Below are 18,978 nucleotides of genomic sequence, written 5' to 3'. Positions count from 1 at the left end.
TTCTGTTTTTTGTTATTTCACTATGATATACTGAACAACAACGCTCCTTCATAATTGGGATTAAACTTGCTATTGTAATTAGTTTGTTCATTGTCAGAGTTTTGACACAAAACTGAGCAATGCTGTCGTGTCAGTCTCCCAAAGGAGCTTTCAGACAGTATAAGGCAGCATCTCTGGGAATGCATCAGCCCAGAGTTTCAAACAAGGAGCTTGTCAGCTGCCTGAAGGGACAGATCACCACACATGGAAAAATGCATCAACCAACTCAGCAGGTGGAGAAGGTGTTCTATACCATCCTTGCTTTTATTGACATTCCTGGTGTGGCATAAAGACATTTGGACATACTTTAATCTGCTGCTGATCTGCTCTCTGGTTTTACCTTTTGAACAACAACGTCGCCATCTCATTGACTGGTCAGCCATATCCAGACCCCAGAACAGTGATAACAATCCAGTGAGCAGCATTCATGGTACAATTTTCCATTGACAGAGACTCCCAAAGTCACTGCTGCTACAGAATTTCCTGACTTTAGTATTCTGTCATCTGTTCTGGTTTCATATGTCCTGAAGGTATGAAGAGAGATCATGCAACTTAGTTCTGAAGAAGGGTCTCCGGACTTGAAACACTAACTCTGCTTCTCTCTCACAGATGCTTGCCAGACCTGCTGAACAATTTCTGTTTTTTTTTATATATACAAATGAAGCTTGTATTCGCAAGAATCTTGAAGGTTAAGGGCTGATCTGAGTGAAGTCCTCCAAGACATTAACAGAAAAAGATAAATTATTTCCATTGGCTGGCAATTCTCTCACGAGGAGCACAGTCTGAGAATGAGAGCCAGAGCGTTCAGGAGAAATGTTAGGATGCACATCTACACACTAAGGATGGCAGAGGTTTGGAACTCTCTTCCACAAACGAGAGTGGATACTGGAACTGTTAGTCAGTTTAAATGAGGAAGTTTTTTTTTAACAAAGGAACTGAAGGATACATGTGTTTTGATTTGTGAAGCTATATCCATCTGTCATGCCCCCAGAAATGTTCTCGTTCTCACAGTCTCTGGTTAGAGAATTCAAGTCTTGACAGATTGCCCTCCTGGTCTCTGGAGGTTGAGGTGTTTATCATGTACAGATGTGTAGATTTACAGTGCAAATATCACCACAATGCAAACACTCACTTGTTGTCACTAAGGGAGCCCTGAATGCTCTATTATACTGCACTTAGTCATAGAGATATACAACATGGAAACAAACCCTTCGGTCCAACTCATTCATGCCAGCCAGATATCTTAACCTAATCTAGTCTTTTTTGCCAGCACCTGGCCTGTATCCCTCTAAACTTTACTACACATATACCCGTCCAGATGCCTTTTAAATGCTGTAATTGTACCAATCTCCACTACTTCCTCTGGTAGCTCATTCCATACACACACCATCCTCTATGTGAAAAGGTTGTCTCCTTAGGTCCATTTTATATCTTTCCATCTTATTCTAAGCCTATGCCCTCCAATTTGGCACTCTCTCACCCCAAGGAAAAGACTTCGTCCGATCCATGCCCCTCGTGATTTTATGAAACTTGAGAAGCTTGTGGGCAGCACGGTGGCACAGTGGTTAGCATTGCTGCCTCACAGCGCCAGAGACCCAGGTTCAATTCCCGCCTCAGGCGACTGACTGTGTGGAGTTTGCACATTCTCCCCGTGTCTGCGTGGGTTTCCTCCGGGTGCTCCGGTTTCCTCCCACAGTCCAAAGATGTGCACGTCAGGTGAATTGGCCATGCAAAATTGCCAGTAGTGTTAGGTAAGGGGTAAATGTAAGGGTATGGGTGGGTTGCACTTCGACGGGTCGGTGTGGACTTGTTGGTCTGAAGGGCCTGTTTCCACACTGTAAAGTAATCTAATCTAAGTAATCCAGGGAAAACAGCCCCAGCCTATTTCTGCCTCTCACTATAGCTCAAATCCTCCACCCTGGCAATATCTTTGTAAATATTTTCTGAACCCTTTCAAGATTCACAACATTCTTCGTTTGGAAGGAGACCAGAATTGCACGTGGCCTAACCAATGTCCTGTACAGCCACAACATGACCTCCTAATTCCGATACTCAATCATCTGACCAATAAAGGAAAGCATGCCAAATACCTTCTTCGCTATCCTATCTGCCTGCAACTCTACTTACAAAGAACTATGAACCTGCACTCCAATGTCTCTTTGTTCAGCAACACACCCTTACCATTAAGTGGATATGTGCTGCTCTGATTTGCTTTTCCAAAATGCAGAACCTCGCATTTGTCTAAATTAAACTCCAACTGCCACTTCTCAGCCCATTCACCCATCTGATCAAGATCCCATTGTACTCTGAGGTAAACTTCTTCACTGTCCACTGCACCTCCAATTCTTTTGCCACTTGTAAACTTACTAACTATACCTCCTACGTTTGCATCCAAATCATTTATATAAATGATGAAAAGCAGTGGACTCAACACCGATCCTTGGAGCACATCACTGGGCATAGACTTCCAGTCTAAAAAGCAACATTACACCACCACCTCTTGCCTTTGAGCCAATTCAAATGGCTAATTCTCCCTGTATTCCATATGATCTCAGCTTGCTAACCAGTATCCCATGGGGAACCTTGTCAAACACCTTATGCAAGTCCATACAGATCCCGTTCACCGCTCTGCCCTCATCAATCCTCTTTGTTACTTCTTCAAAAAAATCAGTCAAGTTCGTGTGACATGATTTCCCACACACAAAACCATTGCTACTTTAAAATTAATCAAACTTTGGTCACTGGCCCCAAAGTGTTCCCCCACTGACACCTCAGTAACCCGTCCTCAGTCTGTTACCATTGTGATAGGCTGCTTCATTGCTGTTAATTTGAATTAAAATGAAAACAATCTGGACTGACTGGACGCTGCTCCTCCATCAGGTAGCTAGTGGGGCAGGATCACAGGACACCGAATTTTTAGTAAATTCAGTGTTCCATGACCTTGCCCCACTAACTACCCAATGAAGCTCTCGAAAGCTAGTGTACTTCCAAATAAACCAGTTGGACTATAACCAGGTGTTGTGTGATTTTTAACTTTGGCCAGTCCAACACTGACACATCTATGTCCTCATAGAATCCCTACAGTGCGGAAACAGGCCATTTAGCCCAATAAGTACACACCAAATGAATTTGATTGATTCACTCATAGATTAGAGTGAAGGGATATTTCAGCAACTTCTTCAGTTGCTGCCTGAACTTTGTCAGGGTAAAGACATGCAGCAACTGAGAAACTGCATCATGAATCCCAATTCCAGCACAATTCATGTTGATACGTAGACCAATGGCGCATCACAAACATTTGGCTCCATATTGAATACATTGTTAACACTAACAGTAACAAGATGGATTTACTTCAGCTTTGCATTTCGGTGTCCCTGTGAGACTCTCCACTGGTCTCCTGCGGGCTTTGCTGGTCATTAACATGTGTCTGATGATGAAAACATTGAGCAGCAGAATCAGGGGAAATTGGAAAGTCAGGTTAGAATGTGGTGGAGGAACTCAATTATGATCCAGACTCAAGAGTAATAAACACCGATTGTTACATCACAAAGCCAGGGGGTGTTATCCAGCCAATACTAAGCTGGGAGAATAAAATACCAGAAGATGTTCTTTAAACAGCTCAGCACAGTCGGTGTTCCCAGAACAGTTTTCGAACTGCAATATTTAATTTTCAGCTTCTGGCACAAATGGCCACAAACCAATCGAAGGTGAAAGTGATGACAAACCAGACAGGACCGTCCGCCCGATATAAAGCAGTACGGCAATTACATTATACATGGGGATGCCCCACAGGAAACTGTAGTGTTCTCAATAATCAATCAGAATGTGTCTCAATATCAGGTTGAGAATAACGACCATAGACCTGTCACTGCCATGGCCACCAGGTAACGGATATCACATGGACACAATCCATAATCTTTATCAAGCAGCATGAAGGTCACATTAACTGTGAGGAAGGCGAGCAAACAAATTATACATTAATTTGGAGGTAAGGTTACAGTACCTTAATGGTTAGTACTGCTGCCTCACAGCACCAGGGACATGGGCTTAATTCCAGTCTGGGTCAACAGTCTGTGTGGAGTGCACATTTTCCCGGTATCTGCATGAGTTTCTACTCTATAGTCCAGTCCAAAAATGTGCAGGTTAGATGATTGGCCATGGTACATTTGCCCCAGAGTGACCAGGATCGTGCACTTTATTTGGATTAGCTTTGGGAAATGCAGGGATAAGGTGGGGGTACTAGGCCTAGGGTCAGTGCAGACTTGAGCGGCAACATGGAATCTTGTGCACTGTAAGGATTCTATTCTGTAATTCTATGTCTCACAGCACTCTGAGAAAAGGAGAAAAATCTCTTCATCGATGTAACCAATCAACGTTGCCTTATTTAAGACTTCAAAAATCAAGTGTCCCCTAGCTCTTTTCTCAATTTTAATGTTTCTTGCAAGCAGTCAACCATGAAGGAAGCGTTGCTGCAGCTGTTCCCAGTTTTACTGAGATCACAGCTGGAGGACTGCATGAGGCTTTTTTAATCTCCTTACCTTAGAAAGAATGTAATTACATGAGAAGTCGTATGGACATAGCTCACTCAGTTGATTCCTGGGATGACGAGTTCATCCCATGTGGGAATGTAGCGCAGTTTGGATGGATAATCTTTGAAGTTCAGCAGAAACAGACATGATCATTTTGAGACATAACTGACCCTGAGGGAAATTGACAGGGTGGATGCTGAGAGGATGGCTCTCCACGTGCGGGTGTGTCGAACTAGGGGAACTGTAGAATGCTTGAAAATATGGCCTCTTCCATTTCAGACTGAGATAAGGATGTATCTGATAATGTGTTGCCCAGAGAGCAGTGAAGGCTGAATTTGATAGATATTTGATCAACTACTTATCCAGTGCTTATGTGGGTCAGGTTTGAGGGCGTTGAATGGTCTACGTCTGTTCTTATTTTTTGTGCATCATTCCATAAGTAGGAGGTGATTTGGTGCAAGGACAATCACTTTAAATGTAAGGGTGCTCCCATTTCAGATTGAGGTGCGGATGCTCCTTTGTCCTGAGGGATGTGCTAACTGTGGCATTCTCATCTGCAGGGAACAGTGAAGATATTCAAGGCTGAGCTCAGTAGCTCCTTGATGGTTAAGGAAGCCCATGTTTATTGGGAACAGAGATGGACAGGGAGTTCAGCCACAGTCAGATCAGCTCTGATCTGTCTGAATGGTGTATCAGAGACTGAATGGCCAACTGGTGATCCGACCTCCGGTGTAATGTCACAAAACACGTCTCTGACAGAATTCCTCAAGGCTATTACTGAGGCACAGGAATAAACCATTCAGCCCCTCTAAAGAGTTGCATAGGAACTTGCATTCAGCACTTAGAACGTACTGCACAGTGTACCAAGGACGTGATGCAACTCTTTTAAACAACTCCTCCTCATCTGAACAGATTCTGTGTATGCGTAAGGCTTGTCCATAGTGGCTGGCTGTTTTAATGTGTTTTGGGTGGAAGCTGGAGAAGTGTAGCATTGTGAGTTTATCTGTGGGTTTACGGTAGAGTGAGGTGCCCATCCTTGATGGAGATACATGTGTCCAAGAATGAAACAGTAGAGAGTAGTCCATTTTGAGTTTGATTGTGGGTTAAAACTTGTTGATATCACTGTGTAGTTTTATCAGTGACTCCTCGCCATGGGTCGAGAGGAAGAAAATGTCGTTGATGTACCTGGTGTATAGTGTTGGTTGGAGGTCCTGCGTAGAGAAGAAATCTTGTTCAGACATGTGTCTAAAGATGTTGGCATTTTGAGGTGCAAATTTGGTCCCCGTGGTTGAACCGTGTGTCTGGTTGAAGAACCTGGTGTCAAAGGTGAAGACATTGTAATTGAGGATAAAGCGGATGTCAGTATAACTTCCGGTTGTCAGTATAACTACTATTATAGTATAAGCCAAACAGAGAACAGCCAGGGAATTCCTAGAGGCATGGCACTCATCCACAGATTCAATCAATAAGCACATCGACCTGGACCCAATATACCGGCCACTGCAACGGACAGCTGGAACAGACAACCGGAAGCGGCAGATTCAAACCACTATAAATGCCGGAGGAAACATCACAGAAGCGCTTCACAGGAGGGTCCCAAGCCCTGAGGATGTCACCAAGACAGGGGAAGAAACGTATGCAACACAAATTCACAGCTTGGCGAGCAGAACCATTTCTGGTCAAATTAATTGTGGCAGGAAGGGAATAGGAACAGTTGAATCTGGATATGACAAAGGTGCAGATGATGGTTTATTCAGCAGCTGGACTGAGACAAAATGGTAGACCTGAGATATTGCGGAGTTGATAGTGAACAGGATTGGTGCTGGAGAGAATATGGAAATAGATATCAGCTTAGAGCCGAAGTACATGTTGGAGTTATATGCAGTTTAATTTCACTTCAGATATTGGCATTAAAATTGCTTGGTTAGGAATGGAGTTTGTGGACAGAAGTCATGGCAACAGCTTCCTTTTTTTTCACTATTTAAATTATGGGGACAGTAAGTTAGTTCAACAAAGTTTATTGAATTCATAGTCAGATAGAAAGACTTACCAGGAATAATAGTGAGGAAAGGATAGAAACCAGCTTGAATCAACCAAAGCACTCTTAAGGTCCACCCAATCTTGAGGAAGATTGTGAAGACCCAAATGTAAACCTCTGGTCAGTATTGGAACATTCCAACCTACTGTTGTCATATTCTGGTCCATTGTTGGAACACTCTCGTGCAATGTTCTCAGACTCTGATCTCTGCTCTCCCTCACTCTTGAACTGTTGTTCCTGGGTAGTGCTGCAAGTGAAGTTCCTACTGATACTATGTGATAATATTGTAAGACACCCTTATGAATAGGAAGTAAATCTTTTAGTGAAATAATTTGATGCATGGAGACTGACATTAACTAGAATCACTGAACGAGCAGGTTCACTTAATCTCATTCAAACCAATTTGTTTTATACCATTGTTTTTTAATACATTTGCTCAGTCTGGTTGGGGTGTCTGAGTGTTTCTGAGGAATGGACACAACAGCAAAGTGATTGATCTTAACTATTTAATGCTCCATAGATACGGAAGTGTGTTCAGATGACTGAAGATTTTTCAATTACATTCTCTTTTCATAAAAGAAGAGACAAACCCTGTAATAAAGAACAGCCAATATAATATAATTAAAATATTGAGGATACTTCTAGAGTCTACCATTTGGGGAGAATAATTTGTTCCTCAGAAACATTGGATTTAAAAGAAGCAACTAGAATAGAGATGCAAATGGAGAAAACATGTATAGACAAGAAAGGTCAGTTTATTAAGCTAGTATCAGAGCAGATCAATGAAGATGGTGCTGTAGATTTTCTCAACTAAAATACAATCAAGGGTCATTGTCGTGGAAACTAAATCTACTCAACTATTAGCAGGAGCAAAGAAAGGATCTTTATTTTGAACCCTGCAGGACTGACTCACTCCGCTGCGCCAGATGCCTTAATGCAAAGAGCACTGAAACATTGTACAGATGCTTGCCATATAGTGTTCCTTATGACACTCTCAAGAGCAACGCCCTGGTCTTTCAAACATAACAGATCTTCAGTCTTCGCTGAGTTCGACTATTGCAAGGTTAAGTAGAATGTTTACAGAATTCACACAGAGTTAAGCTGACTGCAACCCTTCATCAAAGAATCGTTTACAAAGCTCAGTACAGCGTTGAATTAAAGAAAAGCATTCTCTTTAAATTTCACAGTAAATGGATAATTACTTTCACAGTAAATGAACATTTTTCCATTACATTTTCCCCCTTTTTGTTATTTTTTGACAACAGCAACAACTACAAAGAAATACAGAACCGTAATAACTAGAAATCAATAAATGTTTAGGAAACACCAGGCCTTTCCTCAGATACCACCTACCCGAAACACATCTTTGTGGTGGTATCTTCACTTGCTCTGATGTGCCCCGTATACAGCCCATGTGTGAGCTGCGGCAGCCCCATATTCGTACGAGGCTTCTAGTCACTACTTGCACTTAATTGGTTTTGGGACTGTCCGATATCTCCTCAGGCCCAGCTACACGCTTGTAATGGCTGGTGTGTATCCATGTGGGTCTTTCTGCGATCTTAACTGCTGTGTGTGTTGTGAGGAGCACTTGAAACAGTCCCAGCCATCTCTTCGCCTTCCAGCTTTTCCTCCTGACGTCATTCACCACTATCCAGTCTCCAGGTTCTAGATCGTGCAGCTTCCCTCCTGCTAGTTGGGGTAGTGCTGCTTTCACTTGATTCTGTATTTGAGATAAAAGTGTAGAGAGTTTTACACAGTAACACAACATCTCATCCTCACAGTGGCCTGTTATCTGTCTTACCTTATGTCTTGAACCAATTCTTGTATTGGGCGGTCTACCACACAAAATCTCAAACTGGCTAGGATTAGCTCTTCCTCTCCTCCTCGATCTCATATACATTAGCACAATCGGAAGTGCCTTTGTCCATGTCAGCCCTAGTTCCTCTCAACATTTTGTCAATTGAATTTTTAGAGCAGCTTTTTCTCTTTCCACTGCCCCACAACACGCTGGGTGGTAGGCACAGTGTTGTCTCATGCTTATTCCCAAATAATCACTGATCTGCTGTAAGACATTATTGAGAAATGGTGTCCCATTGTCACTACTGATCCTTCAGGGATGCCCCATCTCGGAATTATCTCAGTTAGGAAAGCCTTGGCTACTGCACTGGCATCCTGTTTAGACGTGGGGAATGCTTCCACCCCTTTGGAAAACATATCAACTATTATCAGACTATACCTTTTCCCTTCGCTGGGCGTTAGCTCAATGAAATCCATCTGTAAATGTTCAAAAGATTTTTGGGGTTGGGGGTGCACTGCCTGACTCAACTTTATTCCCCTCCCCACATTATTAGTGGCACAGATAACACAACGCTCACAATATTTGTGGGAGTAATGAGTAAATCCCTTAGTTTACCAGTGTACCAAGATACTGTCATACTCCCCCACCCCCACTCCTTTTGACACATGGTCCTTACCGTGTGTCAGTTTGGCATATAATGCAAATAATGATGGTGGTAGACAGGGTTTCCCGTTGGGACCTCACCATACTCCTTCCGTCACACTGCATCATGCTTTCGTCCACTGACGTTTTTTTCTTCCGGTGTGGCCTGTGACTACCTCCCGTACGTCTGCTGTTGGGGTACAAAGTTTTGTCATATACATGTCAATCTGCTCAGTTGGCGGCTTCTGGGCTGCCGTTCTTGCTGCTGATTCTACCCTTGAATTGCCCTGGGAAATAAGATCATTATTTTTTGTGTGGGCTTCACACTTACACACAGCGAATGATTTAGGCAACAGGACCGTTCCAGGAGGTCGTGGTGTGTGATGGGCATTCCGGTGGATGTCAAGAAGCCCCTATGCTGTCCTTCCATCAGCCAATGTACAGGCCTCAGTCAAGGCAATCAGTTCCACTGCTGGCGCTGGCAGATGAGAAGAGAGTGATCCCACTTTGACGACCTCGGAGGTAGTCACTACAGCATACCCAACACAATTCTGGCCTGTCTCCTTGCTTCTGAATGCTGACCCATCCACAAAACACTCCATATCTGGATTCAGAAATTGTGAATTAGGCAAATATGGTTTGGGGCTGCAAATTTCATGAGTTACAGAACACAGTCGTGTGGGTCTCCATCTCCTTCTGTGGGAAGAAGGCTAGCAGGGTTAAGGATGTTACATCGCTTTATTGTAATGTTAGGTATCTCCAATAACACAGTATCGTATCGGAGCCAACGTGCTGCTGACATGTGTGCGGTCTTTGCTCGGAAAGCAGTCAGGATACTGCATGTGGGACCAGAAGGGTTAATTCACCATAGCTGACTATATCCCTGAAAGCTACAACAGCCTTTTCAACTGCAGCCACAGTTCACAGGCTTTTAGGCAATCCTGCTGCAACAGGGTATCGTCTAGCTGAAAAATATGCTTCCGGCCTCAATCTTCCCTCATGATCCTGCAACAGCACAGATGTCATGCAGCTATGCTTCTTATCTAACGTATGTACAAAAGGCTGGTTTTGGTTCGGAATCCCCAGTGTAGGTGTAGTTTGGAGCGCCCTTTTTAATTCAACAAAGGCACTCTCGGCCTCTGGGGTCCACTGTAATGGACTCTGGTTTTGCAACCCTATGCCATGGACTATGTCACTTAGGGGAGCCTCAAGGGTTGCATAATGTGCTTTAAACATCCTACAGTCGGAGCACATGCCCAAAAAGGATAGCAATTGTCTCCTCGTGTGAGGCTTTGGAATTTGCTGGATTGTTTGAACTTTGTCCTGACCAATAGCCTTCCCTTATTCAGATATTAGGTGACCTAAGAACTTCACCTGTTGTTGCACAAATTGTAGCTTTGTGATAGTGGCTTTGTGCCCTTCCCACACCTAGACGGCAGAGCAACGCAAAGGTCTCCTTCCACATTGTTCCTTTGTTGGTGCCACTATCAAGCAATCATCTACATACTGCACAAGCACTGACCTCGGGGTTTGAACAAGAGTCTCCAGACTCCTGCGCAGTGCCCCATTACATATGGTGGGGAACTCACAGTTACCTCGCGTGAAGGTATATCATTACCCTTTGAATGAAAAAGCGAACCAGAATTGATTATCTGGGTGCACCGGTATGCTAAAGAAGGCATTTGCTAAATACACAACAGAGAACCATTTCCTGTCCGGTGCAATTTGAGCCAATATAGTACAGGGGTTGGGAACATTTGGGGCATGTGGAACAACAGCGTTATTTCTGCCTGCAGGTCTTGAACAAATCTCCATTCCTCCGGTTCACCAGGAATGTTTGCCTTTTTGACTGGATAAATGGGGGTTCTCACCGGTGAGTTTTCACAGGGGATTATCACTCCAGCCTTTAGGAGGGATTCAAAGACTGGAGTAATTCCTTTTATGGCCTCGGGTTTTAACAAGTATTGTGCTCTGCAAGTACGATACTCAGACTTCGGGGTTATCCTTATGGGTTAACAGCCCCGTATGAGCCCTACATTATGATTGTCCTTTGTCCAAAACTCAGTCGGGACCATTTTTAATTTTGGGTCCGTGACTTCTAACTTAGGGAAACGTTAGGCTACACTCCTTGGCTTCTCAGGGCTAGCGGGGGTTACCTGGACTGTCCTATCTGCCTGAGTTAGCCAGCTTAGTTTCTTCTTGTATGTCCGCATATCTGCATTTAACCAGATACCCACTTCGTCCCTGGAGCCGCAATCTTTTGTTCTTTGTGCCTTTAGCACCCATGCTCCCAAATCCTGCCAACTGTTACTGGACACCTTCGCCAGTGACACGTGAGAGCAGAACTTTCCACATCAAAAAGCTAGGGTCTAGTTGACAGTCACAGATACTTTGGATAAGTTCATACTGACCGCACATCTGTGATCACTCCAATAAAATTCACACAATAACAGCTAATCTGGTTTAACCAATCTCCTGAACCAATCCTTCTCATATAGTTCGTCAGGGCCATCACGGTGTATGTGTGCTGTGCAGTGCACCATGTCTCCAGCAAGAAAATCGGTGTTAGTAGGATTAACATGGTTGCTTGCTTCCAGGGTGAGTGAATCGCTCACTGAACGTATCGCTCTCTGGCTTAATCACCACTTATACACATACATCAGGGGTCGTGGGTCATATTTTACAACCTGTAATTTTCCTTTGAATTACCTGCAACCCCGTCGAGGTACTGACCAAATCCAAACCCAGTGTCCCTATGAAATCCCGACCTATCAGATTTAAAGGACAAAATTCTGATAACAAGAAGGAAAATTGGAATGTTTCCCTGTTACTAGTTTTGCATAGTAGAGGTGCAGAAAATCTCTCCCGCATCATGACTCCTGATGCATCCATTGTGTTCAGGAACCTTTCACTCATCTTTATTTGTATCGATTGTCTAAACTGGCTTAATTTAAGGACTGAGTATGTTGCCCCTGTAGCTACCAAAAAGGTAACTGATGTACCTTCCACATATAACAAAGAGGTGGGCATCTAATTATATGCAACATTGTGATATTGGACATACTGTCCACAATTCGAAATCTCAGTGCTGAACATTGAGGTGTGATATGTCGCAGTGCGTGAAAGGTTAGTAGAAGAGATTAGCATAAGTCAATCTTCATTGTCAAGTGTAAGGGAAAGAGGCTTACCTGTACCTTGTGGGCTGTGCACCTCCACCTCAGCCTTCCCCTGACAGTCACCCTGCTGTTCCGCCTCCAAAACCGAGTGAGGCTGTCTGTGTGGGCACTGCCTCATCCAGTGGTCCATTGCTCTGCAAACAAAGCACCCGCCAGATCTACCTCTATCAGTGCTTTTTTGCGACCTCTTCCTCTTCCGCGACCTCCCCCTCTGCCTCTCTCTCTTCCTGCAGCACCTCCCTCCAACAGCTGGGTGACCATTTGCATCAGAGTAAGCTGAGCTTTATGTGTTTGCTGTTCCATCTTTAGTTTCCGCTTATCCTTCTCTTGGGTAAGCAATATTTCAGCATGTATCGCATGTTGTTCTATCAAATTCAGCTTTCCCGTGTCCCAGGTAATACATGTGTCTTTTACCTTTTTCGCTATTTTTTCCTTCATTCCATTGATGAAGCTGTTCCTCAGGTGTTCCTCATACAGTGTGATTTCTGCCGCCGTTATGTTCTCATGTCGTCTCAGTGCACTGTGGGCGTTATGGACTTCAGTGAGGTGCGTAAGGTACTGGGGCACTCTCTCACATTCCCATTGTTTTCACATTGCTGTTTTGGTCATATCCATTCACACTGGGAATGCCTCCCTACAGGCGGTTGCCAGCGCTGCAATTAAAGCATTAAAGTCTCCCTTCTCTTCCATTTGCAGGTTGGCTGCTCTGGCATGGACGTTTGCAGCTGGCCAGGTATACTTGTGTTTGGTGACATTGGCACCTGGTTTTCATCCCAGGAGACGTCTCATCTCATGTGACATGGGACGGAACTCAGCACAGAACTTAGTCACTTCTTATTAGCTCCAACCTCGCGTGGGTCAGGCAACTGCCCACAGGCACTTCCAGATCCCTCATGGTCTATGGTTGGTGGGCCAACACTGGGCGCCCTTCTGGATCTGCAACTCAACCATTGGGGCTTGCAGAACAACCTGGTTAGATAATCGTACGCCAGTACCCTCACGGACTCATCATCCGTTGGGGGTGTGATGACGGACAGGCCTTGGATGCCTTTCCATCTTGGAGTGGTCGTCCTTCTTTTGGCCTTCTTGCTTCGGTCTGTTGCAGGTATGGTGTGCTATCGGTGATCTAGCAGGCCCTGAGGCGGTGGCCGCTGACGTGGAACTTTCACCAGGCGGATCTTGTAGGGAGGGAAGTCATCAAGGTCAGGGTCTGAAACAGACTTAGGACACTGTACAGCTTCGTTAGGTTGTTTCCCGCATGTGCACTGATGTTTGTACGTGTATTTGATCTATTCTTTACTTGAGATTTCCCTTCTCTGATATCAGCCTCAGCCTTCCACGTACAAGAAGCACTCCCATTCATAGGTTCGTTCTTTCCGTCCCTTTTCTCCTTTTCTCTCTCCTCCTACCTCAACCTTAATATTTCCAGCTGTCTTTTACTAAAACTTCCTCCCTCCGGAAAACCACATTCCTTAATCCACAATTCTAACTGCTTTACACATTCTGGGCGGTACTTATTTAGCATGTATTGTATTTTTGGTTGACCATTCCAAATTTTGTGTGGACTCTCCCTTTGTTTGCTCTTGCAAGAAACCATTTTTAGTGTAACTGGAAAAGTGTTCAGCTCTCTCTCTCTCTCTCTGTCTCTCGCTCTCGTGGTACAGTTAGATATTCCCTTTTGACTTGCTTTTACCTCTGGCGGTCCCCTCTCACACTGGGCACGTCCGCCTCAAGGCCTTGGTTTTCGTAAACCAAGAAACCACGTACCTGGTACGTCATAGGCGAGTCCAACTCAGCCAGTGGTTGTTCCAAGTCTAAAACCAGCCTTAACCTTGCTGTCTCTTAAACATTCTTGAGACAGCAATCCCCTTCCCTTGCGGTTTTACTCTAATACCACGTGAGAGTTCACTGAACCCTTTTCCTGCTGTATTTATTCTCTTAAAATGACTCTCTATGTAGGATTATGTAAACCACGACTATTACCCAACTTTAATTAATTTGAAATCCTGGCGCTAGGGCAATCCACAGATTTCCCGTCCTCTCACGCAAAAGGTCCAATTCAGCGCTCGAGATGAAGTGAAAGACCTTCAAGGTGCTGGCCCCTGCGCCGCCTGGGAATCTTCAGAATCTCATCCAGTCGCGGGGTCCCGGGACGAGCCCCCAAGTTTACTGTCATGGAAACTAAATTGACTTGACTCAATAATTAGCAAGATGAAAACAAGGGTCTTTATTAAACATTTTACAAGATTGACCCATTACACTAAGTCAGATACCTCAATGCAATGAGTACCCAAACATTTACACAGACACCTGCCTTATCGCGTTCCTTATCACACTCTCAAGGGCAGAGACTGGGGAAACTCAAGTTGTTATCCTCTCATCCCCTGGTGCTGGACATAACAGTTATTCAGCTTTCGCTGAGTTCGACTATCGCAAGGGCGAGTTGAATGCTTACAGAAATCAAACAGAGATAAGCTAACTGCAACCCTTCATCAAAGCATCGTTTACAAAGCTCAGCACAGTATTGATTTATACAAAGCATTCTCTTTAACTTTATAGTAAATGGATAATTAATTTCACAGTAAATGGATAATTTTCTATTATAGTCACAGTGTGTTCAGAGAGTCAGAGGGTGTCACAATGTGTCTCAGAGAGTTTCCCAGTGAGTCAGAGAGAGGCGGGGAATGTCATATCGTGTCAGAGAGTGTCGCAGTGTGTCAGAGAATGTCACAGTGTGTCTCAAAGACAGTCAGAGAGTGTCAAAGTGTATCAGAGAGTGGCACAGTATGTCCCAGACAGTGTCGGAGAGTGTCACAGTGGGACTCAGAGAGTGTCAGAGAGAGTCAGAGAGTGTCACAGTGTGTTACAGAGAGTGTCTCAGGGTGTTTCGTGGAGAGGGTCTCAGTGTGTCCCATTGTGTCTCAGAGAGTGTCACAGTGTACCAGAGAGATGCAGGGAATGTCATAGCGTCTCAGAGAGTGTCGCAGTGTGTCAGAGAATGTCACAGTGTATCTCAAAGACAGTCAGAGAGTGTCAAAGTGTATCAGAACGTGGCACAGTATGTCCCAGACAGTGTCGGAGAGTGTCACAGTGGGACTCAGAGAGTGTCAGAGAGAGTCAGAGAGTGTCACAGTGTGTTACGGAGAGTGTCACAGTGGGACTCAGAGAGAGTCAGAGAGTGTCACAGTGTGTTACAGAGAGTGTCAAAGAGGGTCAGACAGTGTAACAGTGTGTCTCAGAGAGTGTCACAGTGTGTCTCAGGGAGTGTCAGAGAGAGTCAGGGAGTGTCACAGTGTATCACAGTCTGATAGAGAGTGTCACAGTATGTCTAAGAGAGCATCAGAGATTATCAGAGTGTCTTAGAGAGGGATACAGCGTGTCTCTGAGAGTGTCAGAAAGTGTCACAGTGTCTTAGCGAGTGTCATAGTATGTCAGAGATTGTCATAGTGTGTCAGATAGAGGCAGAGAGTGTCACAATGTGTCAGAGAGTGTCACAGTGTGTCTCACAGAGTGTCAGAAAGTGTCACAGTGTCTCAGTGGGTGTCACAGTGTGTCAGGGATTGTCACAGTGTGTCAGAGAGAGAGTCAAAGAGTGCTTCATACAGGGTCAAACAGTATCACAGTGTGTCACAGTCTGTCAGAGAATGTCACAGTGTTTCTCAGAGAGTCAGAGAGTGGCACAGTGTGTTTCAGAGAGTGTCAGAGAGTCAGAGAGAGCCGCAACGTGTCACAGTGTGTCACAGTCTGTCAGGGAGTGTCACAGTACGTTTCAGAGCGTGTCAGAGAGAGTCAGAGAGTGGCACAGTGTGTTTCAGAGAGTGTCAGAGAGTCAGAGAGAGTCAAAACGTGTCAGTGTGTCACAGTCTATCAGAGAGTGTCACAGTACGTTTCAGAGAGTGTCAGAGAGAGCCACAGTGTGTTTCAGAGAGTGTCACAGTGTGTCTCAGAGAGTGTCACAGTGCATCAGAGATTGTCACAGTGCCTCACAGTCGGTCAGAGAGTGTCACAGTGAGTCTCAGACAGTGTCAGTGAGAGTCAGATAGTGTCACAGTCTGCCAGAGAGTGTCACAGTGTGTCTCAGAGATTTTCAGAGAGTGTCTCAGTCGGTCAGGGTCTGTCAGAGAGAGTCAGTGTGTCTCAGAGAGTGTCAGAGAGAGTCAGAGAATGTCACAGTATGTCTCTGAGAGTATCAGAGCTAGTCAGAGAGTGTCATAGTGTGTAACAGTCTGTCAGGGAGTGTTACAACATGCCTCAGAGAGTGTCAGAAAGTGTCACAGTTTGTCACAATCTGTCAGAGAGTGTCACAGTGTGTTGTGCTGTGCCTCAGAGAGGGTCAGAGAGAGTCAGAGAGTGTCACAGTCTGTCTCAGAGAGGGTCAGAGAGAATCTCAGAGAGTCATATAGAGTCAGAAAGTGTCACAGTGTGTCTCAGAGAGTGTCACAGTGTGTCACAGTCTGTCAGAGAGTGTCACAGTGTGTTTCAGAGAGTGTCAGAGAGTGTCACAGTCGGTCTCAGAGAGGGTCAGAGTGTGTCACAGTGTGTCACAGCCTGTCAAAGAGTGTCACAGTCTGCCTCAGAGATGTCAGAGAAAGACAGAGAGTGTCACAGTTTGTCACAGTCTGTCAGAGAGTGTCACAGTGTGTTACAGAGTGTCAGTGAGTGCCAGAGAGTGTCACAGTCAGTCTCAAACCGGGTCAGAGTGTGTCACAGTGTGTAACAACCTGTCAAAGAGTGTCATAGTATGTCTCAGAGAGTGTCAGAGAGAGTCAGAGAGTGTTACAGTATGTCTCAGAGAGTGTCACAGTGTATTTCAGAGAGAGTCAGAAAGTGTCACAGTTTGTCTCAGAGTTTCACAGTGTGCCACAGTGCGTCAGAGAAGGTTTCGGTGTATTTCAGAGTGTCTCAGAGAGTGTCAGAGAGTGTCAGTGTTTGTCTCAGAGAATGTCACAGTCTGTCAGAGAGTGTTACAGAGTGTCTCAGAGAGTGCCAGAGAGGGTCAGCAATTGTCTCAGGGAGGGGCACAGTCTGTCAGAGAGTGTTACAGTGTGTCTCAGAGAGTGACAGAGTGATTCAGAGAGTGTCATAGTGTGACTCAGAGAGTGTCAGAGAGTGACAGTGTCTCTGAGAATGACACCGTGTGACAGAGAGTGTCGTAGTGTGTCACAGTGTGTTTCAGAGTGTGTCAGGGAGAGTCTGAGAATGTCATAATGTGTCATACTATATCTCAGAGAGTGTCAGAGAGAGTCAGAGAGTGTCTCACTCTGTATCAGAGAGCTTCAGAGAGAGTCAGAAAGTGTCACAGTGTGTCTCAGAGAGTGTCACAGTGTGTCTCTGAGGGTCAGAGAGAGAGAGACAGAAAGTGTCACAGTATGTCTCAGAGAGGGTCACAGTGTCTCAGAGAATGTCACCGTATGTCAGAGAGTGTCACAGTCGATCAGAGAGTGTCACAGTGTGTCTCAGAGATTGTCACAGTGTGTTTCAGAGAGAGTCAGAGAATGTCAAAGTGTGTCTCAGAAAGTGTTGAAGTGAGTCAAACAGTGTCATAGTGTGTCTCAGAGAGTGTCACAGTGTGTCTCTGAGGGTCAGAGAGAGAGAGACAGAAAGTGTCACAGTATGTCTCAGAGAGGGTCACAGTGTCTCAGAGAATGTCACCGTATGTCAGAGAGTGTCACAGTCGATCAGAGAGTGTCACAGTGTGTCTCAGAGATTGTCACAGTGTGTTTCAGAGAGAGTCAGAGAATGTCAAAGTGTGTCTCAGAAAGTGTTGAAGTGAGTCAAACAGTGTCATAGTGTGTCTCAGAGTGTCAGAGAGAGTCAGAGACTGTCACAGTGTGTCTCAGAGAATCAGAGAGTGTCACAGTCTGTCACAGTCTGTCAGGGATTGTCACAGTGTGCCTCAGAGCGTGTCAGAGAAAGTCAGAGAATGTCACAGTGTGTCATAGACTGTCAGAAAGTGTCACAGTTTGTCTCAGAGCGTCGGAGAGAGTCAGAATTTGTCGTGGTGTGTCTCAGCGTGTGTCACAGTATGTCACAGTCTGTCAGAAAAGGTTACAGTGTATTTCAGAGTATATCAGAGAGAGTCAGAAAGTGTCACAGTGTGTCTTACAGTGTCTCAGAGACTGTCAGAGAGTGTCACAGTCCGTGAGAGAGTGTTGCAGTGTGTCTCAGAGATTGACAGAAGACGTCAGAGTGTCACATTGTGCTTCAGTGTCAGAGAGCGTCACAGGCTGTCTCAGAGAGTGTCAGAGAGAGACAGACAGTGTCACAGTGTGTCTCAGAGAGTGTTACAGTGTCTCACAGAATGTCACAGTGTGTCAGATAGCATCGCAGTCGGGCAGAGAGTGTCACAGTCTGTCAGAGAATGTGACAGTGTGTTTCAGAGAGTGTCAGAGAGAGTCAGAAAGTGTCACAGTGTGTCTACGTGAGTGTCAGAGTATGTCGCAGTACGTCACAGTCTATCAGAGATTGTCACAGTGTGTTTCAGACAGAGTCGGAGAGTGTTACACTGTATCTCAGAGAGGGTTAGAGAGGGCCAGAGAGTGTCACAGTGTGTCTCAGAGAGTGTCACAGGGTGTCTCAGAGGGTCAGAGAGTGCCAGAAAGTGTCACCGTTTGTCTAAGAGAGTGTCACATTGTGTCACAGTCTGTCAGAGAAGGTTACAGTATATTTCAGTGTGAGTCAGAGAGTCAGAGAGTGTCAGCATTTGTCTCAGAGAGGGTCACAGTCTGTCAGAGGGTGTTACTGTGTGTCTCAGAG

Source organism: Chiloscyllium plagiosum, unplaced genomic scaffold, assembly GCF_037043375.1.
Source record: "Chiloscyllium plagiosum isolate Xiang-an unplaced genomic scaffold, Cpla_swu_hap1 HiC_scaffold_40, whole genome shotgun sequence".
Classification (NCBI taxonomy): Eukaryota; Metazoa; Chordata; class Chondrichthyes; order Orectolobiformes; family Hemiscylliidae; genus Chiloscyllium; species Chiloscyllium plagiosum.
This window is presented reverse-complemented; position numbering follows the sequence as displayed.